The sequence below is a fragment of the Telopea speciosissima genome, chromosome 11 (genome assembly GCF_018873765.1).
Source record: "Telopea speciosissima isolate NSW1024214 ecotype Mountain lineage chromosome 11, Tspe_v1, whole genome shotgun sequence".
Taxonomy (NCBI): Eukaryota; Viridiplantae; Streptophyta; class Magnoliopsida; order Proteales; family Proteaceae; genus Telopea; species Telopea speciosissima.
This window is the reverse complement of record NC_057926.1, coordinates 34,421,133-34,431,191: the sequence shown is the minus strand read 5'-3', so window position 1 is coordinate 34,431,191 and position 10,059 is coordinate 34,421,133. Positions and strand designations below refer to the sequence as shown.

Genomic DNA, 10,059 nt, shown 5'->3' with positions numbered 1-10,059 from the left:
ACTCCCAGAGACTCACCAGGTCTCAAGCTTCTACATCCAGTCAATTCACCGCACAATCACTGAAAATAACACAAATGACTGAGAAACTATCAAGGAGAAAGGCAATGACAGGTTCGGGAGCAGGAGATGGTCTTGGATGAGAATGAATCACTGAGGATTTGGTTCCATTTGGTTTGAATATGAATGTACTAATTAAATTTTGTTTGAATTATGATTGGAAGTTGTTAAAAAATGTGAGTCGGGCCCATGGGCTCCCACTTGGGGCAGCTGTGGGACCCACAAACCCACTAAGGTTAGAGGAGTTGTGGCCCCCCCACCACTTATATATATTGAGTAAGAGGGGGAGGCTACGCAGAACAGATTGCCGCAACCCTCCCTTTCCCCTACCCACGTTCTCTCTCCCTCACTCTCTAGCTCTTGTACTGCTTTCTCTCTATGTTTTGATCACGCCTTTGTGCGCATGTGTATCGCTTATGGATTCCATCTTGTTCCCTTGGATTTGGAGAGTGGAAGATCGTTCTTGTACGATCACCTATCGAAAATTGTTCGTGTTCTCTCTATTCGCGACATGTTTACTCGGCTATCAATCCAGGACATCTCGATCCATCTCTGCTGCGTTTGTGACATCGTTCAGGTAATCCTAATCATTGTCCATTATTTTATAGAAGTATTTGATAGATAATAGTTTGGTTTGAGTATGAATGTAATGAATATTTGAATTGTGGTTGGAAGTATTATATGGAGAACATGTGGTTTCATTATGGATGAATTGTGGTTGACAGTAGTTGATGGAAAACAATTAAAATCCATGTTGAATATAAAATGCCTTATTTAACATGCCTTCTTTGATTTATTTGGTTCTAGGTTGATTGCTTTCCAGATATGTAATGTACCAGGTTGAGGTTAAAATCCAGGTTGTTGCTTCGCAGATATGTAATTTTTCAGGTTGAATGTAATATTCCAGGGAGATGCTTTCAGCTAGTGGAGATATGTATTGTTGGATTGCTTGTAAGCATAACCCCATGAAAATATAATTTCATTGTTAACATCACCTAACCAAATACAAATTAACCCAATTGTCATTTTCATACAATCAATACTACAAGTACCGAAACAATCAAACTAAGTACAAAATAACCAAATGTCATTTTCTTACAATCAACACTACAACTACCAAAACAAACAAAGCTATTACAAAATAACCCAAAAACTCTACTCTTTCATTAGACTTTTTCATCTTATTAATCATAATATTCTTCAAACTTCGGATCTCTTCATTCATCTGTTGAAATTCTGGACTTCTTTCAACTACAACTATCTGAGAATTGTCTCTGCTCAAAGGCACTTCTCATGGTGTGACCCTGTTCTCTTGGTGCACTCACAGGGTCACACCATGAGAAATATCCATATCTTGCTGATGGTGCATCTTGACAGCAATGATATAGTATGTTCTTATTTCGTTGAGACTCTGATATTCTCACTATTGTTCTTTTGTTATAGCTACAAATTCGATTCACATACTTCAAAACACCTTGGTTGTAGCTATCATTCACACTTGCTGATGACATTGTTTATCTACAAAAGAAACATTTGCATCTGTAAATAGGGTACAAATTACATGGACAAATATAAGAACAACAAGTAATATGATAAATCTTAAATCTTATTACTTGATTTTACTACACAGGACTGACCGTTCCACATTTTCCACCTTTAGCTTGCCAGCATGATCAGTAGGGCTCGGGCAACAACTCCTATGGCTTTAGTGGAGGTTTTTGAAAGTGGTTCGTACAAAAATAGGTGGGTTTGCTTCATTATCAGATTTTGGTTATGGGTTTTATTGTGGTTGGGGCTTTTTTGGTGGTGAAGAGGAGTTGTAGGGGGTGATGGTGATTCGAAATTCAACATTAATCCACATAAAAGGGGTAGTTGCATTGTGTAGTTTACCATAGTAAAGGGGAGAAGAATGAGAGATTAGAGAGAAGAGTTGGTCTTACAGTAGCAGAATAGAAAAAAGAAGAGGAGAAGAAGGAGATGAATAAGTCTTACAATAGGACAATAGAGAGAAGAAGGCAAGAAGAAGGTCTTACCGTAGCAGAGAATGTCACTAGGGCTCAGTTCAGAGGCTGCGGATGCCTTAGCGGAGCAGCTCCAACGGTAAAGTCCCATTTTCATTTTTTGTATTGCTTTAAGGGATTATTTTAAGTAATGGTGTTAACTTATAAAGGGAGATAGAAGTGATTTTTAAAACAGGAGGGGGTGAGTTGAGTATGGGGCAAAGTACAGGGGGTTCTATATAATTTATCCAAAATTTAAAGTACTATTTTACATCAGATTTTACCTCTTGTAAATAAACATTGAAAAATCGAATCTTTATCCCCTCCCTGTCTAGTACAGTTTAGGGGTGTCAATTCAAGGCCCGGCCCGACAGAACCGCCCGAGCCTGCCCGACTAAAGCCCGACCCAGCCCGGCCCGGCCCGTTTACTAAACTTGTCGGTCTTAAGCCCGACATGTTTAGTAATCGAGCGGTCTCGATGTGGGGTCTTAGCCCATCGGGCGCCCGATCGAACCGACCGAATGCTCGCCCTACCTAGCCCGACCTTGATGTGTAAAGATATCCCAGGAACTGGGTGATCTTCCATCCTCTCCTACTGCTCCTTTCACCTTCAACACAGAACCACCACCACATGTATACTTAGTATTTTTTATCTATGATTTGATTAACTCCTCCTAATCTAATCTTCCATAAAGAAACAATTCAGTTTCAATTTGATGACAGGAGATCTAATATAAGGTTCTTGATGATACTATACCTAATAAGCCGAAGTTCATGCACCAAAGACGAAGTCGGAGGGGAAGACATGGCGGCTATATTTGGGTGAATTTTGGCCTGAACCCACCTCTGATGAAGTTAATAGACAACTTAGCAAATGAAGAAGAAGAAGAAGAAGAAGAAATAGCCAAATTGACTACTCCTTTCCTGAACCCACCTCTACTATTATTTCACTCAAATCGTTCACTATTGATCAGATGGAACCTGTCACACCCCAAACCACCCCCTAGGAGGATTGGGTAGGTGACCCAAATTACGTAACGGCAATCCGCCAAATCCCACGGATCTAGAAGCAGTGCTTACGATCATGGAACCATATCCATATCTTAACCATAAGTAAGATCAGAGTAATGCAGGACGTCTATAATTTAAAAGTAAATGGAAGCATAGCGATACGGGAAATGATGATAATATATACATATAAAGTTTTGTTTGATACATCCCTCGGGCACACACATTCCACAACAAAGAAACAAAAGTTGATAAGCACATACAAAAATATATACAGGACGAGCATTCTCAGCCCCAAAAAGAAAAACAAAGGTAAAAGCTACACAACCAAGTCAGAACGGGGATAACTCCAGAAAATCCAAAAGGAGTCCCCAGTCAAAACATCACATGCACACTTCAATGGTCTTCATCCGTAATGACCACCGAGAACGTACGCAGAATCGGTATGACCTCCATCGGGGTCCACACCAACATCGTCATAACAACCAAAATTCTCCTCCTCGAGGTAGCCCCCCATGCCACAGCGGCATCTACCTGCAGGATCATCTAAGAAGAGCATTGCATAACAGAGTGTGAGCCCCACTGAGCTCGTGAGCAAATAACATCAATCATGCATGCATATGCAATCACAATTCACAAGTTATATGATTCTACATGATATGCAAGTCCAGATTTTTATTGTTAGCCACCTATCATTACAACTAAGTTGGGTTTGTGCCACTACAATCCCCAATACATGTATCCCTGGTGCGGGCTTCTAACCCCTTTCTGCGATACACCCATTGAGTTGTTGGACAAGACTGGTCAGCCCCCGCATTCGTTCACCAAGGTCGGCCCTACCAGCCCTCTGTTATTAATCTGAGGTGACAACCGTTCTTCCCTCATTTTCTTTTCTGGCTTATAGCTCATATGCACCATTCCGGTGTTCTTTTATTCCTTTTTTTTTTTTTCTTTCACTCCCTGATAAGTGCCCCATAGGTATCCAACACCTTAACCCCTGTTGGCAAGGGTTCGTGGCACGGGTGATGAAACTCTAGCCCCATGTCTACATGGCATCGTATGAGTCAAGCGGTGTCAACCGTATCCTATAATACGGGCTACCACAGGCCCCATTTCCAAGCCGAGTACGACATCTAATCTAACAATCACAATCATCATATAGAATTTGCAGTGTTGATCAACAACAGATACTATGAAGTGATTTGAGTAACTTGAATTATAAGTAAATATCACAACAACCATGATTCAATTATTAATAGCCGGCATCAGATCATGATTACATTTGCACATACGATAGTATCATTCACTCACTAGTACTTGGCTCTAGGTACTTAGTCACAAATTCAGTTCCAGCAGTTGTTTGGTTGTTGTCCCCGAGCACAGGATCAAGTCCTAGATGTAAATCAAAAGTTGTCATGTTAAGTTATCAGTCTGTCATTAGAAGTCCTAGGGTTACCCTAATCATACTGGATTGACCCGAGGTTCAATTTGTTTACTCTTGGAATCACTGAGCCTTACACTGGGCCTTAGGTCATGTTCCGGTGCATGGGCCAGTGTTAGCGCATAGGGGCAAATTGGTCATTTGACAATGTCAGCATCTGCCACTAGGTCAGAACGTGGTCATAGTGCTGTCCACAACTTGTATGTGCTGTAGGACCAAGCACAGCAGTGATTCAATCATCAGCGGGGCTCACTAGGGTTCCGAATCATTTCCAAATAAGGACAGATGTGAGGAAGGGCTTTTTGGTAATTTCCAGCCTTCCCATAGTGTCCAGGGGGTATGTGGGTGAAATCCCCCAGGTCTGTCCATCATTCCAGCCAAATTCCCTTCACTAGGAGTTGGCTTTGGGCGATGTCTGCATCGCCCAGTGCCTGTAGAATCGATACAGGCTGAGTTTCCAAGGCTGGGCTTACATGGTTGGGCTCACACCTGATCCTCTGCATGTTTAGGGATTTAGGTAGCCCCAGTGATGGTCTACATTATGGTCCAATTGGTTTCTCCATTAGGGTTCCAGTCAGGCTGACTGTGGCTGCCCAAGTAACCCAGATGAATAGTGTTCAGGGTTTTGGTTAGGCTTGGAATTCAGTTCCAGCCTTGTACAGAGCTGAAATCACCTGAAACAAGGGGGCTTGAGGCTGTACCCATCTAGGGTTAGGGCTGTACAGCCTTAGCCAGCTCCTAGGGTTTCAAAAACACTGGCCAATAGGCCATCTGGCAGTACAGGTGGGCACAGCCAGATTTCGGCCATGGCAGCAGCATAAGTGCCCAATGAAAGGTGATAAAAATCACAGATCTCCCATGCTCTATGCATGCATGGCAGATCTGGAGCCAGACTGGGCAAACCCTAGCTTGTCTGGGCTGCCTAAGGAGCAAAACACAGTGAAAACAAGAGAGGGATAGGGAGCAACATCATAAAGGAGTATTTTATACCCGCACAAGACTGGGAGAACTCGGATCCAAGCTGGTTGCAGGGCTGCAGTAGGTCCTCCTCCCTTCTTCTTCCTTCTTCCCTCTTCTTCTCCTTTTCTTCCTCTCCTTTTTCCTTTCTTTCTCTCCTTTGGATTCAACAGAGAACAAGAGCTCTAAATGAGCTCAGGTCATGCCTATTTATAGGCCCAAGACCACTAAGGTCTGTTTGGCCCAAAGTCCCCTTTTTAAAAAAATCAATTTTTAACTTGATTCTGACTGATTCTGGGCTCACTGGTGGGGTCCACATTGAACCAGGGGTATGAGGTGGTCGCTCAAACTGCCCTCTATTAGTGGAGGGTTCCCATGTCCATGTTGGGTGGTCCCCATAATTAAAATATTAAAAAATAATCACGCATTGCCCAGAGAATTCCAGCAAACTAAAATTCAACAGGGCTTGCACAGGGGTTTGACTCTTGGTCAGGATATTGTCCCCACATGCCACCTAGGGACTTTTACATGATTTTTTCAGAGGTGGGTCCCACCATTATAAGGAGGAGAGAGATTACCTGGGATCCAAACCATATATCAAGCTGTAAGCTGCATAGTTGCAGGGGTCTGCTATCCATCTTCTAACAGGTATATAGGGAAACCTGTTCAAGGTATTCTCATTGATCTCATTGAGTGGAGTGATGCTCCATAGTGATCCTGGTGGCCTGGCCAGGGGTTCCTGTCCTTGAACCAAAATTCCAACTTGTCAGGGGCAGGGTTTGACGAAACCCATTGAAGGGTATAATGTTGTTTTAACATCAGTGCTGAGAAGTGTCAATTTAAAAAGATTGAATTCATTACATGACATTTGGTCTGAAACATCAATTAGCCCGACCGTTTAGAGTTAAATAGGTCATTAACCCGACTGGGACCCGTTTTAGGCCCGTTTAGTCCAAATAAGGTTGCACCGATTAAAGACCGAACTCCAATCGACCGAAATGAAACCGTACCATGCCCGCCCAATGCAAGCCCGAATACCTAAACGGTCGGACACGGTGCAGCCTAGAAAATTGGTGAGGCCTGTTTAGGCCCGACTAAGACCTACCGAGCCCGACCGATTGACACCCCTAGTACAGTTCTTGCAATTCCTCTTACAAGAGCAGAAATGACCACCCTACCCCCTGTCGGGGTGGGGTTCACCCCCCTCTTATTAGAGGCACTAGGGAACTGTATGGGCATGGGCAGGAAATCGCAAGACATAATTTTCCCTGAAAAAATCTTACCCCAAAAAGAAACAAAAAATTTTTGTTTCAACATGGAAAATTTTCACATGTAACAGTGTAAAATTTTAAATCGAAACAAACAGAGTCATAATATCTCTCCCTCTCAACTCTGTCAACTCTCAGACTGAATATTGCATATTGGTATTCTCGTCCTCCTTATTTCGTATTTGCTTACGATAAGTTCTCTCTGTATTGTAGTTTATAGTTTCATCGATTTCCCGTCCTATAGGGTTTTGCTTCCGATTAGGAGGTTTTGAATCGACACCACTCCTCAATTTCGCTAATTCCATTTCACCTTTATTTGATATTTAAAGTTTTCATTCAATTAACAGATTTTGATTTTACTGAATCCAAGCTCTGATATGTGCTTCGTTTTAAAGCAGGAAGACGACGTGATTTTGTTCACTCATTCGACTTTCGTTGACAGTCCCCAGCCAATGGAAGGTGATATATTTATTTATTTATTTATTTTTTTGGTAAAAAGGTAATATATTTATTTGTTAAAGAGCATGTACTGTGAAGTTTGTTACGTAGCGTTTATTGGTCTGTCAGATCTGTTAATGGTGACTGTTGGTTTCAATTTTCGCTTTTGTCTGATTACTTTGCTACTTTTTAGTAGTTTCACAAGCGGAGAAATTCACGTGGGAGATTGAAAACTTTTCTGAGTTGAACCTTTCTGAGTTGAACGCGAAGCACTACTCTGATATTTTCAATATCGGGGGCTATAAGTGGTATATGAATTTCTATTATCTTGTTTGATTTCTTATGCAAATTGATGCATACTTTTGTTTCTTCCAGTCAATCTCTGACCCTTGCATTGCTTTGGGCAGACAGGTGCTCATTTATGTACACTTCATGGTGTTGTCCATATTTCTAGAGGTTGCAGATTCAGAGAATTTTCCTTACAGATGGAGTAGATGGACTCAATTCAGCTTGATTGCGATTAATCAAAGGGATAGCAACTGCACTCTTCGAAATGGTATCATCATTCTTCATCTTTTCTGTCTCTTTCATCTGGTTGAATAAATTTCTTTGTAAAATCCCACATTTTAACTTAGGGGAAGGTGCTGTTTTGGACCAAATTTGTGTTTCAGATGTTAAATGCATAATTGTGAAACAAACCTTAATTTATGCTGTGATCACCCATTGAGTTTTCTCGAATATTTTTGTCATGGTATTTTCCCATATTCTAACCAATTGCCCACTGACAAAAACTTTGCCGAAAAGTTCCCTTGGACTATTGGTCTGGACTAAATATATTCATAGTGAAACTACTTCTGTGATCACCATAAATCATAATATTTAAATCACTTTCCGAAGACTAGGTTTGTACCATTTAACTCCCTACTATTGCCTCACTTGCTAGAACTGTGCCGAAAGAGTTCCTTTGGCCTTTATGTCATGGACTTGGGTTGTAGTAGTTGTTGAGATTTGTAGGAGAAATAACAAAGTCCATTTCCTGTTTTACACCATATGACTCAACTACATAGGGTCGTTTTCTCAGTATTGTACTGGAAATCTGGTCTGTTCAATATGTTCTGTTCACAGTTGTCAAATTATTATATAATTGCATATAGGTTGAACCAATATTCTTCCAGTGTGTGTTTGGTATTGGTGTTTCTTGTTGGCAAAGGAAATAGGGAGATTGAGTATTGGCTACACCTATAAATTTGGTGATAACTCTGGTCCTTTACTTCGTGCAGAGACACAACACCTATTTTATGCTCAAGATAATCAGTGTGGTTTTTCGTGGTTCATGCCTCTCAGTAAAGTATGTGACAAGGATAGCGGATATAATATGAATGGCACAGTATTAGTTGAAGTTGAGGTTACTGTCAAAGCTGTGGATTATTTGACATATAACTCGAAAAAGGAAACAGGTTATGTTGGACTTGAGAATGAAAGCACATCCCCTTACATGAATTCTCTCCTCCAGACTTTGTACCATATCCCCTACTTTAGAAAGGTCAAAGGCTCAAAGACTTAAATTGGTTATCTTGCTATTGTGTTGTTAATATCTTCCCTTGCTTCTTCCCCCCTCCCTGTAATTTTTCTTTTCTAATAACAAAGCACTGTATTTGATATTGTGTATTTCAGACTGTGTAAGATATTCCAACAACCATGAATGCTATGCCACCATGGAGCATCCCTCGGTTTTTGCAGAGCTTATTTTATTTTCTTCAATACAGTAACAATAGTGTTGTAACGAGAAGGTGCTACTCTTCTATTGACCGTGACATGCATGGTTTCATGCAACATGATGCACTGGAATTTAATTGGGTTCTTTGTGGAAATCTGGAAGATAAAATGAAGGTGCTTTTTGCTTTTTCTTCTCCCCCCCCCCCCCACTTTTATAAGATTTATGGAGGCAATATGAACTTAGCATTTATATACTGGCTTAGGGAACTACCGTGGAGGGTAGAATTCAAAAGTTGTTTGAAGGGTACCATATGATTTACATTGAATGCAATCTATGCATCCGTAAGGATCACAAAGTTACAAAATTGGAGTCACTTTTTGGTATGTATTTTAACTTTATTATTGAGTTGTCCAGGTTAGAATTGTATGTTGTTAATCAATAGCCTTACAAGGTAGTCAACTCTATATTTGTGAAACAGGTCTTCGGGTTGATGTCAAAGACTGTCAAGACGTCTATGCTTCTTTAGATAAGTATGTGGAAGTTGAACGCCTTAAGGGTGATAACAAGTACCGTACTGTGCTACATGAACTACAGGTAAGATGCCGATGCAAGAACATTTCCTTGGACCGGGCCGTGCCTGTTTGAGAACCCAGACCTAGAGCTGGGTTCAAATTTTTTGTTTTTGGTTTAGTAGGCTAGTTTAGGATTTCATTAATTTCTCTTTTGGGTTTCTTTGTAATTTTTTTTTTGGGATTTCAAGTTTCCTAGTTGCTGAGTTTCCTTGTTGAGTTAGTTTCATAGCTTTATAGTAATTTCTATTTGTAGGAAACTTTATTTTCCTTATATATGCTCGTAAACCTAGTTAAAGCTTTTGCCGAAACTCCACAAAATATTTTGGCTGTCGAAACGAAACATTGAATATACAAAGAATGCAGTTTTTTGGTAAAAATTCCACTGTTTTGTTTTGGTATCGTTTCGACCGAAATAATACATTCCTTAAGGATAAAATGCTAAGTTTTGTGTTCACTTTGCTGATTTCGACTTTAACAACCCTGCAAACCTAGTTTTTTGTGATTGCCAAATCAATCCCATACAAGCGTTGAACAAGTACAATCGTGGAAACCAAGCCAGACCCAAATTATTTGTTTATTCGTAATGTTTATTTTAGTTGTT

At 40.6% G+C, this 10,059-nt stretch overlaps 1 pseudogene; it reads left to right on the top strand.

Annotated features, from left to right (window-relative positions):
• Positions 1-460: 460 nt before the first annotated feature.
• On the top strand, positions 461-9,531 carry LOC122644999 (annotated as a pseudogene).
• The last annotated feature ends 528 nt before the right edge of the window (positions 9,532-10,059 follow it).